The 15,737-nt window shown below is 36.2% G+C and overlaps 1 long non-coding RNA gene across 2 annotated transcripts; it reads right to left on the reverse strand.

The window, feature by feature from the left end:
- Nucleotides 1-1,434: 1,434 nt before the first annotated feature.
- LOC122005988 lies at nucleotides 1,435-9,485 on the reverse strand. 2 transcript variants are annotated; one of them, XR_006118593.1, is made up of 3 exons: nucleotides 9,359-9,485; nucleotides 9,103-9,229; nucleotides 1,435-2,626 (listed from the first exon to the last, which is right to left on the reverse strand). It is a non-coding gene; the product is annotated as an uncharacterized LOC122005988 (long non-coding RNA). The 2 variants fall into 2 exon arrangements; XR_006118592.1 differs by having other exon boundaries at nucleotides 9,301-9,467.
- Between the last annotated feature and the right edge of the window lie 6,252 nt (nucleotides 9,486-15,737).

Here is a 15,737-nt window from a genome sequence, read left to right on the forward strand (position 1 = left end):
GGTCTTATTGGGTTCAGGTCGGGTACGAGTCAACCTGATTGACATGATTAATAAATGGGTTAGGTTTGGATCAACTTGAAATGACCCGATTATAACCCATAAATTCTTTTATAAATATTTTTGGGTCAGGTTCGGGTTAGATTCTGGTTAAGTTCAGGTTAAAATAAACATTTTATAAAACGGAGCTTTTCAGGTCATGTTTGGATTGAGTTCAGGTTAAGATTATTGGTCCAGACGCCCGGAGGGGGTCAGGGCGCCTGAAGCGGATAAAACTTCGCGGATGAAGTTTCAACGAGAGCTCGCCATATCAACATGGTCCAGACACCCGGAGGGGTTCCAAGCACTCGGAATGGACCTATATAAAGCTTTCGACCTGCAACTTCAAAACATCAACTATTACAAGTTTCATTCTTACATGCTGCTTTGAAAAGTCTCCGGTGTCCGACGACACCGAAAGGTTGCTTCGAAGTTCGAAGAATGAAAGATTTCAAATTCCTTTCTGTTTGTCGGTAATAATTATTTCAGTTATTATACTCAATACTTGTAACATATTATTCGAACTGATAGTGATTGATCAATGAAAGCGATCGACGATCGTGGACCTTGGAGTAGGAGTCATCATAGGCTCCGAATCAAGTAAAACTTAGCTTTGTTAGTATTGTCATTATTTTCTTTATTTCGTTGCATAATTCATTTTAACTCACTAGCGTCTTAAACGATCCAACAAAGATGAACATGCTTTTATAAATGGATCATTCCAAGTCGGGTCGGGTTCGGATTGGATTCAGGTTATGGGTCATTTCAGATCAAATTCGAATCAAATACAAATAAGCGAGTCAGATCTGAGTTGAACAATTTGACCCCAAATATTAACCAGGTCATGCTCAGAGTTTGATAGTCCAACCTGTCAATCGGCCAACCTGAACCCATCAACCCGAATTACCACCCCCTAATAAAAAATATATACTATCATAATTCTCTTTAGTCTATATTTTAAAATTAACAATAACATAAACACAAAAGTTTCTATAAATACCTTAGACAACGTGTTAAAAATATACTTTTTTCGATCCTTTAGTTAAGATCAAGTATAATCTTATCAATTTAATATATAATATAAAAAATAGGAGGGAGAGTCCGTTGCACATGCCACGCGTATGTGTAATGACTAGTTATAATCAATTAACTGATATACTTAAATTGTAGATATATTATAATCAATTAACAAATATATTTCTCAATAAATAATAAAATTAATCAATTTTATAGTAAAATCTAATCCGTTCTGTTCATCTAAAAAATCGATTTAATCAAATTTAATCATTCCGTTCTATTTTGAACGGATTGCTCACCTCTAAATGGAATTCATGACCTATTAATTTTAATCGTTTCACTACAGATAATCAAGCATAATTTATCAAAAAACAATGAGAATACACTAGATTCAATATATAGAACTGCTATTTTAAATAAAAATTTAGAGAGTAATAATGCATATGCACTGATCTTTTAGCAACCTTTAGAACTTCCAGGGTTCAAATTTTTGAATGATGCTAAACGAAGAGGCGACTTTTTGACCAATATATCGAAAGGTTTTGGTTTTGCTGTCCACCAAGTTCCCCTTCTCAGATGATTCTTATTGCAAATGAGCAGGGCCATCCTCATTGCACTCCGTTTGTAGCTTTGTTATATCGATCTCAAGTTACGCCTTCTAAGGATGCATTAAGGCACTTTCCACTCGAACATATTCCTCGGCTTAGAATATTCTTGGCACAGCTGATTCGAAGAACAAAAACCATTAGACTCTGGCTTGATGCTTGCTTAGAACAAGTATTATCAAAGGCTTCCACAAAAGTCCTCAACTTTTTGGGAGATCTAACACTGACAGGGCCAGAATTAGATATACTTTTCGCATAATCTGAATTGTGAACATTGCCACCAACAGAATCTCCCCTGTCGTCACAAAAGTAGTTGCTAATTTTGAATATGCACTTTGCGTGAACGGCATTGTCCTTGGATTGTTTGTTAGCAGTGTAACCTTTCAGCTCAAATTTGGAGATCGGCTACTGACCTTTCCGATTTAGAAGAAACTTTGCTTCTACACCAACTATCTTATCGTCAATCTTTTCAGATATCGTGCAGGTTTGAACATCAAAAGTGCGGTAGAATATATAGTCAGCCATTTTCAAGTCTTCATCTGATGGTTGTGCATTCCTCTCATCTTTCGAAGTGCAAATCACACAACACTTGCCGACAATGGCTTCCAATGGGTTAATGTTGAAAAGACCGACACCTTCTCCGGTGGCTAAAAATATTTCCTTCTCTAGCGGAGTATCTATCAAATAGTTCTCGAGTTCATTTGGGCGGAAAAACCATAAAATCTTCACTTTCTTCTTGTGGTCTGGTTGTTCCCATATCTTAACTATTTTTCCAATATAAGGTTCACACTCATCCTCCTTTAAGAGGTATACCGAGTCATACAATGAGTAAGTGTCACCATCGATCATAAATGACCCATAAAATTGAATATTTCTCTTAGCACCCCCAATTCCTCTTTTTTCGCCCCAACAAAATTTACGAACATCGTTAGGGCCCTTGAAGTGATCCATTTCTTCTCCGTTTTTTTCTGAAAGCCAAACTTTCCTAGAGCAATTTAGATTATAATGAAATAAAATGTAAAATGCAAATATGTATTGCAAAGTACATAAGTCTTAGATTGGAAGTTCTACTGTAACCATAAGACAATTATTAAAAAAACACTCAATATGCTAAGAAATTCAAGGTGCAAGAACACAGTGCAAATCATTCAAGTGTTGTTTCATTATGTTTTTGTCGTGCGATCATTGTTTGAGAGCTGTAGGGAACTTGTAGATGAAGTAGTAGGTTGCAGTTAAGGAGAACTCGCAGTGAACACAAAGAAGGGTAAGAAGAGAAAAGAGATAAAAGAGAGAAAAGAGGAGAGAAAAGAGGAGAAGAAAAGTGGACTGTGGCCTGTGGGATTTGGTGAGCATTGTGCAGTAAAAAGAAAAAAACCAAGGAAAAGAAGCGGCAGCAAATGAAAAAAAATGGATAGATGACGTCGGACAGGATAGTGATTATCTCGCGAGCTAACAAAAAAGGAGTATCCTCTAGATTTTTCCGAAAAAATAAAATTTTATTTAATAATCAAGAATAATTCCTCAAACTAAACATATACTGATATAGACGCCAAACCTTAACACAGAAATAAAAAAAAATCCCAACTTATAGACCCTAATTTCTAACCTGCAAAGAAAAAAAATAATCCTAAAAGAAAAGAAAAGAAAAATCAATCTTAAATATCCCTAAACGGACTCGACATTCAAAAATACAAAAAATAAAAATTACTAAAAATACCTTAAATATTAAAAAAACACAAAAATTACTAAAATAATATGAAAGATATTCAGATCTTCCAACATTAGAACTCGTTCTCAAGTTCAGAGTAGTATCAGGTGGTACCCAGGAGAAAGATCATCTAACACTAAATCGACAAAATCTACTAACTGTTGGACTTTCACCTCCTCATCAAAATCAGTTGAATCTCCATAACGGTGTGCAATAACTTCAGTCACTTCCAGTCCAAGTCAACGGTTTGATCTCTTTCTCTGTGAACCAGTTTTGCCTCGGCAGAATCTCCAACTGTGCCTGCTCGGAGGCCAATCCAAAATTCAGTCGATCACCAATCTAATTTGAAACTATCAGACGGCAACCCTTGGGGCCTGTTACAGCTCGAATAGCGGCCAAAATAGAATCGACTGGTGGGGAGGTAAAAACATCACCACATATGGCAGCCCCTTGTGCAGCTGCCTCAATAACAACTTGTGATATGCAGCCTAGTTCATTAAGCTTTCTTGGTTCACTCACTATCGACTTTTTTTTGCTACTCACATTTGATGCTGGTATTGGAACAGGAATTTTGGCAGGCGGTCGATCACCTACAACTTCCACACCAACAGGCCAACATGGGAATAGGACTGTAAATGAACCAAGCGCTCGTGAGTAAGCTTGGTGTTCGGCTTGGTAAGAGCTTGTTTATGTTCGTTCAATATACATAAGATTAATTAAACAAACAAGCTTGAACATCTCGTTAAGCTAAATAAGCAAACTTGAATACATATGTGTTCAGTTCGTTAACGCTCGTGAACAATGTTCGTGAACAACGTTCGTGAACAATGTTCGTGAACAACGTTCATGAACAATGTTCATGAACCATATTCATTAATAAAACTCTTTTCAATATGCTAAATAAAAAATAAAATAAATAAATAAATTTAAATTATCAAGCTCAATAACCAATCAAATAACTAAAAATTTCAAACAATCAAACAAGCTTGAATTGAGAGCTTGATAACATCTAAACGAACCAAGCTCGAACCTTGAACCAACCTCAAACCAAGCTTGAATTGAGAGTTTGATAACATCTAAACGAACCAAGCTCAAGTCAAGCTTCAAACAAGCTCAAGCTCATAAAAAATAAACCAAGCCAAGCTTGAACACTCATTTCAAAAGCTTGGTTCATTTTAAGCTCGGTTCGGCTCGGCTTGGTTACCTTATCAAACAAGTTTGAACACCCCAAAGTTCGGCTCGGCTCGGCTTGTTTACAGCCCTACATGGGACCAGCCTTTCCTTCAGCAATCATCAACTCCATCATCACAGGTGTGGCACCAAGTCCATTAATCATCAGAACCACTCTGCTGCCCTTGGTGATTGGGACATATTGAGTTTCCGGTGACAAGATCTGCTTGAGAACATGAGAGGCCACTACATCAACTGGCTAAGATCAGCAATACCAACGCCTGGTTCTCCATGAATTCCAAGTCCAAGTTCCATCAATCCTGGACCTAGGCGATCTGATGTGGCCTGGCTAGGAAGTGTACAAACTGATAGTGCAACTCCCATTGTACCCACCATTTCAGAAGGATGCTTGCTTCTGCAGTAACATTAGCAAGGGGTAGACCAGCATCTGCAGCGGCTCTAGCAACCTTATGAACTAGAATTGTTCCCGCTAATCCTCTTCCTCCAGCTATACCACAAGGTGGTGGAAGAGCACAATCATCTCCAACGACAACCATCTCAACTTTATATCCCTCTGCTTTTGCTTCAATAAACTCACCACTTTCAAATTGGGATTCTTCATTGCCATCATCCTCTTCTTCCAAGACATCCTCATCGAGTTCGTTATCATCCATCTCATGTTCATTTTGATCTATGTCAAGATGAGAAATTTGATAAACTTCATCCACCTTCAAGTCATTCTTGGCTTTGATCAGCCACATGAATTTCTTCGCCCTCATCATCAAATCCGTCCAAATCATCACAGGCGTCAAAACTATCGTCCTCCATGGAAAAACTTAACCGACCCTAGAACGAAGTTTGAGTGTGACCAAAGGAAATAAAGTGACCTTTCATCTTCTTCTTCATCTTCTCTCAATCTCTAATCTTGGTCTTTCCTTGTAGGTTTCGTGAGCGTTGCAAGTGCTTCCACCATGCCGATGTTAGACCTCTGAGTTTGAAGGCAACCAATTTTACTTTTACCTAATCAGGAACTTTCTTTACAAGATTAGAATTGAGGTTCATATATTGGGATTTTTTCCTTTCTGTGTCTTAAGGTCTAGAGTCTATATAAACACCTGTCTATTTGTATGAGAATTCATCCCTCTTTTATTTAACAAAGTTTCATTTTCTAGTAAATTCGACTAGTTTTCCTTGTTTTTGGCGTTCTCTCTTCTTGAGTTCTCCTCCAATCTCCTCTCTTGTTAGCTCGCAGGCCTACCCAACATCACTTATCCATATATTTCAAATGTAGGACTTTGATTATATTTCCAACAATCCTCCCCTAAACGAAGGACCACCATTAGTCTCATGGTTCAGGCCTTCCCGCAAGCATCCAGTCACTCTTGACCTACTTCGGGCCTCCTTGCAAGCATCCGGTCACTTTTGACTTGCACGGGACCTCCTCGCAAGCATCTGATCACTCTTGACCTGCTCCGGATCTCCCCTCAATTTCGTTCAAGGTCACCCCACACGGCATTTGATCTTGACCATGCCTCTAACTCTTGCTTCTTCTGACAGTTAGTCTTGTGAAGAGCAACCTCGCTCTAATACCACTTGTTAGGGTCAAAAGAATTCACGTATCTCCACAATTATATGATATTGTCCACTTTGGCCTAAGCCCTCATGAATTTAGTTTTGGGGCTCTACCCAAAAGGCCTCATACCAAGAGATATCTTTTATGTTTTAAACCTATGATCTTTTCCATATATTTTTAATATGGAACTTTGATTGTATTCCCAACAAAATCTATGACTTGTCACTATAAATCCTCAATATCGTCCTGAGTGCTACAACCATGATGCGAGGCTTCCTCAACCGAAACTTACCGGGCACGACCACAATCACAACTATTAGGATATGTAGAAAGCTAAAGGGGTGAATAGCTTCAATTGCTTCTTTGAACTTGATTTGCAGGGGAAAACTTAAAGCAATGCTAACACCTCGATTTCACCTCCTTGAGGTGACCAATCTAGAGTCCGGTTCTCACGATCTCATTCACTATGAAATCCCTCCATGAAAACTTTACAAAGACAGAGAAGCCTCGTACAAGCTCAAGCACACGAATGCAACAAGAAAACAAGAACGCAAATACAAAATATAATCGAGAATGACTTTAGGGTTTACAATGAGTAACCTTGCATTGCTTGCTCTTTTCTTACTTTGGACTGCCGCTTGATGGATGACAACTAGCTGAAACAAGTGTTCTTCAAATCTTTGTAAAAACCCCTTTTCTAGAGTTACTTTGACGCTTTCTAATCGATTGGCTTACCACGTCAGCTTGACCATTAAAAACCTGCAGAACGACCCTTTTTATCTGACAAATCGATTGGTGAGTCATACCAATCGATTCGGCAGCTTCTAATTGATTGCCCAATCGATTCAGAAGCTTTTTGTTTTCGCGAGAATCTCTCAATCAATTCCAACACCTATTGTGCTCTCGCGAACATATTTCAATCGGTTACCCTAATCGATTAGTGAACCAAAATCGATTGCTCCAATCAATTCTAAGCCTTTCTGTTCTCACCCGAAAATACCATTAATCGATTGTCCTAATCGATTAAGATAAGACCTAATCGATTTCGAAAAGCACCTAATCAAGTCCCAATCGATTGGAGCAGGTCCCAATCCATTCGAACAGGTCCCGATCGATTAGGAAATGACCTTATGCTAATCAATTGAGCTAACCGATTGCCTAACCCTAAACTCTGAACTCGAGTTTAGGGTTCCTTTGCCCAACCCTACTCGTTGGGACTTCCCGTTACCTAGCATCCTATCACCCTTGAATTGCCAGGGCTTTTTCATTAACTGTCTGGTCAACCCACTTGGACTGTTCATCTCATGTCAAATGCCCGGTCCTCCATGACCCGTTTGGACTTATTGTCCCATGTTAACTGTCTGGTCTTCCGTGAACCACTTGGACATTTCCCTAGTCAACTTTCCGTTGGACTTTCGATAACTAAGTGTTCGATCAACCTTTGACCCATTTGGACTTTTCCCTCGCCTAGCCCCGCCAAGACTTTCCATCCACAACCTAGCCCCACTAGAACTTACACTGTCTAGTTTCCAAATTCCAACTAGGTCTTCATGCCTAGCCCCATTAGAACTACCACCGTCTAATTTCCAACTAGGTCTTCACTGCCTAGCCCCGCTAGGACTTCTACTACCTAGTTCACAACTAGGTCAATCTCGTTAGGATTTCGCATTGGCTAACCTCCAGTTAGGGCATCGAAACTCAAGCTCGAGCTAACTCAAGCTTAGTCAAACTGGTCAACCTTGACTTGAGGACGATTGCACCAACAACGACCACGACGTTATTCCATTGGATCTGATGCTCGACTTCCTCAATCGGAACCTGCTCTAATACTAACTGACGGCAAACAAGATAGTGATGCTATAGACTGACGAGAAAGGGGGATTTGAGAAGAAGGTAAGAAGGGATAACCGTTGTCCTTCAATTTTTTCTAAAAAAGGAAACTTTATTTAACAACCTAAGATAATTCCTCAAACAGCTAAACAGACGCTTATATAGACACAAAAAGAAATCCTAACTTATAGACCTCAATTCCTAGCTTGTAAAAAAAAAAGTAATACTAACAAAAAAGAAAAATTCTTAACAGATTCACAATCTTAAAATCCCTAAACAGACTCAACATCTAAATATAAAAGATAGAAATTATCAAAAATACATAAATACCAAAAATACCTTAGATACTAAAAAACTCGAAAATTACTAAAAATAATATGAAAAATATTCGAATCCTCCTGCATCAGTGAAGAAGAAAATCTCAGTTAACTTTAGGGGGAAAAAAAGAGCTTTACTTTCCTCCTCCATGAACTGAATCCCTTCCCTAACCTTGGAGTCATCATGATACTAAGGTTTTCATTATTCTACGATAAATTTTATTTGATTATTGGATTATTAGGGGAAAAAATTGAAATAGGGGTTAGAGCTCCAAACAACATTTTTGTAGTTTAGTTACAAGATACTTATTTCTTAAGATAAGAGTCTGATCTAGCACAATATCAAGGACTGATTGATACTTAGTAATCCATGTGATTAAGCATATAGAATTTCAGATGATACAATTGTTGAACATACTATTTACATCAGTGACTAATGTTACTCGTTATCTTTGAACGAAGCGTGAGAAGCTACAGATTGTAAAACTAGTCATAAGGTAAAGATTATAATATCTGACCCACCAACAGGGGTTAAACATTAGGCATGCCAACATCGCATCGCGATATGAAATTGGTTCCATTTACTGATAACTACCCCAGGTCATCAGGCTTAAATCTGAACCAGAACCAACACAAAATATTTCAACTAATGGATAAGTTCATGATTTCGGTTCCTTGTGGTTTTAGATCAATGAGCATTGAATCATATAACTGAATAGTTCTTCGAGGATATATGTATTATTATATTTGTGCTACTTTAGCTGGTGTGTGTTCTACTACCAAATGAAAGCTGCTACTAGCTGAATTGAAGTATATACTGACTATGAAATGAACAAGCAATGTTACCTGTGAACTACCGGTGATGAAGGGAAGACCACTGGCTCTCTCCTGCGACGAGGAACAAGCAAGCACGCAGCAGGAACGGGTAACCCACAGATCGTCGGCTAGTCAGCGTTGTTGAACGATGGCGAGTCTGCGAGCATAAGGGTAAGGATTGCCAGACGATGAGAAACTGGAGAATGAAACAGTAGAGAAGGAGACGACCTCCAACTTAGAGAATCTATGGAGAGAGATTGGGAGTGGACGGGGGGAGAGGAAGAACCTCTCTTCGATCGGATTGCGATCGAAGCGGAAGATCTGTTGCAGAAGGAATTGTCGCCGCCAACGAGATTCGCGATCCAGACGCCGAAGTTCAGTAGGGTTTGTTTCCTTTTTGCTAAATTTCTCTTAAACCAAAATACATATATCATGTTTCTATTATACCACCCTTTTTTTCACATTTAACTTTTTTATTTTACCTATTAAAAAAATTATTGTTCTAATTTAATTCAAATTTGATGATATAAATACATTAAAAAGATTTGTAGTAATATATTAATTTTGATTTAAAGTTATTTAGAGTTTTTTTATCAATTAGTTTTGTCAAAAAAAATTACGGACCTAAATAATTTTGAATCATTTTAAACTAAAATCAATATACTCCAACAATCTTTCTTAATTTATCTATGTTTTCATATTTGAATTTGATTGTATAAATTAAAAATGATGAATTTGTAAAATTATATAGACTTGATAAAATTTATGATAAACTAATTATAATACCTAAGACAATAATATTCATTAATCAACACTTCCAATGAATTTCTAGGATTCCTCTAGTTCAAAAATAATGAAATTTTTAAATTTTCCTATATGTAGGTCCATGTTTCGTCTGAAATTGGCTGATAAATTTAGAAAACTCCGAATCACTTCAAAATTGATAGCTTAAATTAAGAGTAATGAATTTTTAAAACTTGGTAAAATTTATCACAAGCTCGTTATAAGACCTAGGACAATGATACTTACTAACTAACACCACCAATGAGTTCCTAGTGTTGGATTGAGTGGACCAGCTAGAGAGGTTGAATAGATGATCTGCAAATTAAGTTAGAAATTCTCTTGCTTCTATGTAGCAATGACACACTTAATTAAATAAAAAATAATAACATAAATTAAAGTAGAGAAGCAAAGAATTACTTGGTATAACCTAGGTGGTTGTTAATCTAAGGCAGATGAAAACATCAAAGAAAAACTCCTTCGACTAAGTCAGAGGCGGAGAAGCCCCTTACAACAATTCAAAGTTCAAGAAAAGAATATAGAAACTTAGTACATAGTGTGTTATTGAACTCCTAACTATAGGGTGTTATTTAAAGCATTCTGAAAAAAAGTTATCGTTGTTGACGTGGTATTAAAGGTGGCTCCAAATCTATCTAGGGCACCTCCAAGTGGATAAAACGTTATCCTCATCACAACGATAGTCTAACGACTATTGTTCATTGGAGGCACCTTGATTATTGTTCATCTGATGCGCCTTCAATTCATTGGAGGCACTTTCGGTCCTTTTTGTGGCAAAACTCAACTAAATGTCCACGCTCATTTGGGTGATGCTCTAGCCGTCTAGATTTGAGCTCACTCAAATCTAACTCTTGTCTTCTCCTCGAATAGACTTCCTCCCCGACTTCTAGTCCCTCGAATGCACTACGCGCGTCCTTCTTGCTCCATCGGTGTACTCTTCCACAGCTTCTCGTCCCTCAGATGTACCAAGCCTGTCAACTCATTTTTCGTGTCATCCTTCTTGCTCACTACGTCTTTCACTGGACTTCTTGTGTTCCTAAGTCCCTACGCACTCAGATACAAGACATCAAATAATAGAGTCTACCTTAACATTGTTGATCATATTAAAACTAACTCAGGATACTAACAATCTCCTTATTTTTAATATGTATCAACCCGAGTTAAAATTAGGGTAAATAAATAATAATTTAAAATTATTTAACACAATTAATTTTGTAATTTGGTACCAGCAAAAAATTACAAACTTAAATTTTACAATCTCTCCATTAACTTAATCCCCTATAATTTCTCTCTCTCTTGGGTAAAATTTTAAAAATAGAAAATTTTGAATCTTTTTCTAGGAGATTTACATATACGAGGAAAGTTGAATATTTTTAATGCAATTAATTTTCAAAGAGATTAATTTTTATAAATTAAAGAGCAGATTTCCAAAAGAAATTGAAAAATTATTTTTAATCATTGAAAAATAATGAAAATTTTTTGGCAATATTAAATTTCCATGAGTAGACAGTTGTTCGTAAAGAGATAAATTAATTTGCTTTATAAAAATAGTTAATTTTAAAATTAAATACTTAAAAATAAAATTTGACTTTAAAAAAATCATGCTAAATTTTTTTTAACATTCGAAATAGAATGGATATCTTTAAAAAAATCGAGTTTTTAAAAATCAATCCCCCAAAATTTTTAATTTTAAAAACATGATTTTTAGTAAAAAAATATAGTAATTATATAATGGTAAAAAAAATTAAAAATATTTCTACAAACAGATAACAGTTGTATCTATCACAAAAAATTTAAAACAAATTAAAATTAGACACAATGCTTGCCATAAATAATTTTTCAAAATAAATATAGATTTCTATAAATAAAAATTTCTACCAAAATAAAAAATCCAACATGTCAAAATAGATTTCAGAATCCAAAATAAATTTCAACTTACTGGATTTTATCAAGTATTTTCTCTCTCTCTCTCTCTCTCTCTCTCTCTCTATATATATATATATATATATATATATATATATATATATATATATATTTTGATACTTTTACAATTTGACAAATACTAATTAACTACTCTAACACATCTAGAATTTTGAATTCGTGACAAATTTGAATTTGAGCATTTAGAATTCTTTAATATTTCTATTTGTTTTTGAGTTTTGCATTTTCAATTTTGATTTTATCAAAGTCTCTAGTAGGCATGCATGTTTATTTTATATAGTTGGTCCTAGTTTACATAAGGTTCTACATAACATTTTTATAACATCATAAAGTTGATCGATAGGTAAGAGACATTCCTCACTTACCGCATCAAATTTGTAGGTTGATGATCCCACTTCATCGTTGCTTTCTTCTGAAATGACTTCGTCGTCTTCTTCTTAGTGGCTAGCCATTAGTGCGAGTCTGTCGTATTGTTTCATCTTGGTCTTTTCTAATGATAACTTGCTCCACATTGCTTTTAGGTTATTATGCTTGGATTTTTTTGACCCTTTACATTTTTCCTTTTATTTGTTTTTCAGTTTCAGACAGTAATCTGTGATATGTCCTTCATCGCAATTGTAACACCTATTTCTTCTGCTCTGTAGAAGCTTCTTAACCTGTGTCTTATAAAAATTATTAGATTAATTTTTTTAAAAAAATTTCTTATCATGTAAGCCTCATGATCCTTGTTGAGGGATGACTCTGAATCCGATTTGACCTTTTTTGTTTTTAGAGCAATGTTGTTGTTTGACTTTTCTATGTTTTTAAGACTTGTGCATCAAAATTCATGAAGTTTGAAAGTCGAAAAGAAATTTTCTAACGTATTTACCTCGAGGTCCTTGGAGATGTAGTAGGAGTCTACTATAGTTGTTTATTTCAGTGTTCTCGGAAATACATTTAAAGCATACCTTAACGAGTCATGATTTGTTACTATTTCATCGAGATTGTTGAGTTCGGTGATCAGTTCCTTGATCTTTGAGTATACTTGAGCAACATTTTCTCCTTCTATCTGGAGGTTGGTTAGTCGATTTTTGAGAAGATCTCTCTTGGGTAGTTTTGCTTAAGACATGTCTTCATGAAACTCCAGGAACTTCTTCCAGAGTTCTTTAGCAGATTCGTAGGCACTGATCCGGTTGAGTTTTTGGGACGGTAGTACGTTCAGTAGGTGAAACTCTACTTTGTTGTTGGCCACGAAGTCAACTTGTTATTTTTTGTTCTAGTTAAGCTCTTCCTTCTTTTTTCTATTCTCATCCTTAGGCACTTTAAAACCATATTTTATTATTAGTAAAATATTGAAATCAGTTTTAAAGTATACCTCCATTTTACACTTCCAAAGTGCGAACTCCCTCTCAAATTTCGATGGATAAATACTAGATCCGGCTATCGTCTTATTGCTTTAGTCGATGGTTAATCTTTCTAAGGCGTCTTGGCTCTCATACCATTTGTTGGATCGTGTGGACCGACTAGAGGAGGTGAATAGATAATTTGTAAATTAAGTTAGAAATTCTCTTATTTCTATTGAGCAAGGACAAACTTAATTAAACAAAAAATAATAACATAAATTAAAGTAAGAAAGCCATAAATTATTTAGTTACAACCTACGTGGTTGTTAATCTAAGGCAAATGAAAGCATTAAAGAAAAACTCCTTCTTTGACTAAGTCAAAGGCGGAGAAGCCCTTTACATCAATTGGAAGTTCAAGAAAAAAATATAGAAATTGAGTATAGAGTGTGTTATTGAATTCTTAACTCTAGGGTGTTATTTATAAGATTCTGGAAAAAAGTTATTGTTACTGACGTGGTATTGGAGGCTCCTTCAAACCCATCAAGGGTGCCTCCAAATAGATAAAACATTATTCTCATCACAATGGTAGCCTAATGACTATTGTTCATTAGAGGTGCCTTTAATCAGCTAGAGGCGCCTTGACTATTGTTCATTTGAGGCGATTTCAATCTATCGGAGGTGCCTTCTACCCTTTTTGCAGCATAACTCAACTGAATGTTTGAGGTGCCTCTGATCTATCCAAGGCACCTCAAGCAATGTTCACCTGAATAGTCAATTTCACCATTAACTATTCTTTTTCTTGTGCTCGCTTGGGTGATGCTCTGATCGTTCAAAGTTGAGCTCACTCGAACCCAATTCTGACCTTCTTCTCGAGTAGTCTTCCTCCTTGACTTCTCTTCCCTTGTATGCACCGCGTGAATCCTTCTCGCTCCATCGATGTACTCTTTCATAGCTCCTCGTCCCTCAAATGCATCGAGCCAGTCAACTCACTTCCCGTACCATCCTTCTCACTCATTGAGTCTTCCGCTCAACTTCTTCTATTCCTAAGTCCCTGCATACTTAGATACAAGACATTAAACATACATGACCTACCTTAACCTGGTTGATTATATCAAACTAACCCGGGGTACTTACACCTAAAACTCCTTTAGTTTGTTAAATATGAAACTTTTAAATTTTGAATGGTATATATCTTGTTGAATCATCATGGGTCGGCTAGAGGGGGGTGAATAACCCTATAATGTAAATTTATAATTTTCTCTTGTTTTTTATCTTTAGCAAGGATACAATATTAGATAACAGAAAATAATAACATAAAAAAAAGTAAAAGACTCCAAATTTTACTTGCTTACAATTGAGGAGGTTGTTAATCCAAGATGATGAAAAAGCTCCACTAAAAATAACTCTTTCGTGAAGGAAGGCAGAGTAGTCTTTTATAGACTTTGAAAGATCATAAACTGATTAGGAAATGATTACAGTGATTGTATTTGAACTCCTAGCTCCAGAGTACTATTTATATCATTATGAGAAAAGTTACCGTTAGGCTGACGTAGTTTGGAGGCGCTTCCAAAGACATTCGAAGCACCTCCAAGTGTCTAAAATGTTATCCTTGTCAAACATTAACTTTTTGGTTATTGTTCACTCAAGATGTCACCGATCAGCTGGAGGCTCCTCGACTACTGTTCATTCAAAGCATCTCCCATCCAACGGAGGCACCTCCAACTTTGCTTACAATAGAAGCGCTGCCGTTGCACGAGGCATCTCCAAAGACATTTGAGACGCCTCGAGCATTGTTCATCCGAATTATTAATTATAGTATTGACTATTCTTTTCCTCGCGCTCACTTAGGTGATGATCCGGTCATCCTAAATTGAGTTTACCTAAACTCAACTATGACTTTCTCCTCGAGCAAGCTTCTTCCTCGGCTTCTCGTCCCTCGAATATGTCGCGCGTGTTCTTCTTATTCATCGGTGTACTCTTCCGCAGCTCCTTGTTACTCGGATTCATTGAGTACGTCGACTCACTTTCCGTGTCATTCTTCTCGCTTGTTGCGTCTTTCGCACGACTTCTTATGTTTCTAAATCCCTGCACACTCAGACACAAGGAATCAAATACATAAGACCTAACTTAACTCAGTTGATCATATCAAAACTAACCCAGGGTACTTGCAAATTTATCTGTCAATTTTGTCTGAAAATTAGTTGATAGACCTAAATAACTCTGAATCCTTTCAAATCAAAATCATTGTACTCTTACAAGCCTCCTTAACGTATTCATGCCCTCAAATTTAGAATTTGAAAGTGTAAATTTAGAACAATGAATTTTTAAATGGGATGAGAAAAATTTGAACGTGGAAATAAAAAATAAAAAATGTGGAAAAATAAGAGGGATATAATGGGAATGTGATATATGTTTTTGGAATTATGAAAGTTGAGTAGGTGAAATGAATAATACTAAAATTTCATCATGCGATCTAGTAAAATCAGTAAGGATCCTCTGGTTCGTAATTTATGGACCAGAGGATGTTCCACTGTACGAGGATCATTGATTTGGATAGAACCCACTTTTAAATTGATAGGGTCCATACAAATCAAGGGTCTATAA

This window comes from Zingiber officinale, chromosome 7B (genome assembly GCF_018446385.1).
Source record: "Zingiber officinale cultivar Zhangliang chromosome 7B, Zo_v1.1, whole genome shotgun sequence".
Classification (NCBI taxonomy): domain Eukaryota; kingdom Viridiplantae; phylum Streptophyta; class Magnoliopsida; order Zingiberales; family Zingiberaceae; genus Zingiber; species Zingiber officinale.